Here is a 3,134-nt window from a genome sequence, read left to right on the forward strand (position 1 = left end):
GCAGGGAACATCAGGGTGATGACTCCACTCCCCACAGGAAAGTATGTCTCAGCATCTCAGACTCGATAGGGGGTAGTCTAGCATGAGGGAGGCAGAGTAATAGAGTTGTTTGCCTGTAGGGCATGGTGTCTCAGCTCAGCCACTGCTCTGTTTCCCTGGGATGTGGGGTAATCTGTCAGCTTAGCCCTGGGATGCATGACTGCTCAGCTTAGCCAAGGCTCTGATTCTCCAGGGCATGATATGCCACTTCAGCTGAGGCCTGGAGACATGACTGTTCCGGGCTGTAAGGTGTTGCTCCAGCTTAGGCAGTGAAGAAGTATGATTGCTCTGAATATACCACTTCAGCTCTGACCCAAGGGGGCAGGGGAAGAGGTAGATGAAGTGGATACAACTCCACTTGGCCCCATGGGGAAGGGTGTAAGAGTTACTTGCAGCTCAGCTTGAGTATGTCAGGCCACTGGGCTGCCATTCAGTGGAGGCTTAGCCTTGGGGATGAAGGAGAGCTGTGGCTTTTCATTTCTGGAGCAAGATACAGTAAAGCCATGGTTCTTATTCCAAGATGGCACACAGCAGTCACCATATGGGCCACAAGGGGCAGGGCACAGTATAGTATCATTTCCTTCTCTGAGAGAATCCCAGTTGTGAGGACTCCAGACAACTCCCTCAACTGGACATAGTACCTTTGAGAACTGCAGGCGATCCTAGTTGTAAAGTATTTAGGGTGTCCAAGGTGTGAATGGTGGTTGTTGGGATCCACTTGCCTACTTTCCCATCATAGGGAGAAATTCCTCCTAGATCCCAGCTGATCCCAGTTAGGGGATGGTGGTTGGAGGTTACACATTTCCTTCTATTCTCCATGTGGCCATCCATAGTTTCTGTGAACATCAGGGTTTCTGTTACTTCTTTGATGTACCCCAACACCCTCCTTCAGTTATTTTTGTTTAAGCATAGGTGTTTATTCATTGTTCTGGTTGTCTTTCCCAGGGGGACAGGTGCTAGGGGCATCTAAGTTGGCCATCTTGCTGATGTCACTCTCCTCCACATGATTGCTGGCAATTACAACCATTATGTCATGTACATCAAACAAACAACTGGAAATGGATTGAGCTTTGTGTTTGTGTTGGAACAGAGGTTACAGGTGGTGGACATCTTGCATAGCAGCTACTTAGTTTTAAAAGACTAGTAAATGAGATACACCAAAGATGATTATATTTCCAAATCAGGGAAAGCTAAGCAAGATCCATTTGTTTTCTGGTTAATAGAACACAAGCGTCTGTGTGTACCAAGAGGTATAATTAATTATCTTTAATGACTATTGCATTAGTCTGTTCTTGTGTGGCTATAAAGGAATATCTGAGACTGGGTAATGTATAGAGAAAAGAGGTTTAATGGGCCCATGGTTCTGTAGACAATACAGGAGGCACGATGACAGTATCTGCTATTGCTGAGGGTCCCAGGAAGCTTACAATCACGGCAGAAGGTGAAGGGGAACAGGTCTGTCACACAGAACAAGAAAGGGGGAAGTGCAATATTCTTTTAAACAACCAGATCTGGCATGCACTCAGAGTAAGAATTCACTCATTATTATGAGTACAGCATCAAGGGGATGGCACCAAACCATTCAAGAAGGATCTGCTCCCATGATCCAGTACCTCCCACTAGGCCCTATCTCCAACATCAGGGATCACATTTCAACATGAGACTTGGAGGGGACACACATCTAGACTATATAATTCTGCCCCAGCCCCCAAAATCTCATGTCCTTCTCATATGGCAAAGTTCAGTTATCCTTTTCCAACAGTCTTAACCTCTTCTACCCCCAACTCAAAAGTCCCAAGTTCAATGTCTTATCTGAGTTTTTTCCACCAATGAGCCTATGAAATTAAAAACAAGTTGTTTTATTCCAAGATACAATAGTGCTATAGGTATCAGGTAAACATTCCCATGCCAAAAGGGATACATCAGCCAAAGGGAAGGGGCAACAAGTCTCATGCAAGTCTGAAACCCAGGAAGGCACACATTAAACCTTAAAATTCCTACATAATCTGTGATACCATGTCCCATATCCAGGGCACAATGATGCAAGCAGTAGTCTTCCAAGGTCTTGGGCAGCTCTGCCACTAGGGCTTTGTGGGTGCAACCCACACAGCTGCTTGCACAGGTTGGAGTTGCATGCCTGTAGATTTTCCAGGCTCAGGAGGAAAGCTACTGGTGACTCTACCATTGTGTAGTATGGAGGGCAGTAGCTGCCTTCTCACATCTCCACTAGGCAGTGCCCATATGGGGACTTTGTGGGCAGCTTTAACCCCACATTTTCCCTGGCATTTCCCTAGTAGAGAATCTCTGCAGGGGCTCTGTCCCTGTGGTAGACTTCTACCTGGGCACTTAGGATTTCTCATACAATCTCTGAAATCTAGGTGGAAGCTGACAAGCTTCCTTCACTCTTGCATTCTGTGCACCAGCAGACTTAACACCATGTGGAAGCTACCATGGCTTTTTGTGTCTTGTGCTCTCCAAAGCTGCAGCCTCAACTATATCTGGGGCCTTTTGAGCCATGGATGGAGCTGGAGCAGCCAGCATGCAGGGAGCAACCTTTCAAGGTTGTATAGGGCAGCAGCACCAAGGATTTAGCCCATGGAACCATTCTTTCCTCCTAGGCCTCTGGGCCTGCGAAAGGAGGGACTGTCCTGAAAACTTCTGAAATGCCTTCAAGGCCTTTTTCCTAGTATTTTGGATATTAGCACTTGGCTGCCTTTCAGTTATGCTATTTAGTACATGGTTGCTTGACAGTCCTCTTGTGGTTCTCTCCTAAAAATGCTTTTTTCTCTCTCTCTCTGCCACATGGTCAGGCAGCAAATTTTCCAAGCATTTATGCTCTGCTTCCCTTTTAAATATAAGTTCCAATGTTAAGTTATTCCTTTGCTTTTATATCTGATTATATGTGTTTAGGAGCAGCCACACCACTTTGTGAATGCTTTGCTGCTTAGACATTTGTTCTGCCAGATACTATAAGTTGTTAGTCTTAGGGTAAAACTTCCATAGATCTCTAGGACCTTGACACAATGCAGCCAAGCTTTTTGCTAGGATGTAACATGAGTGACCTTTACTTTAGTTCCCAATAAGGTCCTCATTTC

This window comes from Mandrillus leucophaeus, unplaced genomic scaffold (genome assembly GCF_000951045.1).
Source record: "Mandrillus leucophaeus isolate KB7577 unplaced genomic scaffold, Mleu.le_1.0 Scaffold336, whole genome shotgun sequence".
In the NCBI taxonomy this organism is placed as follows: Eukaryota; Metazoa; Chordata; class Mammalia; order Primates; family Cercopithecidae; genus Mandrillus; species Mandrillus leucophaeus.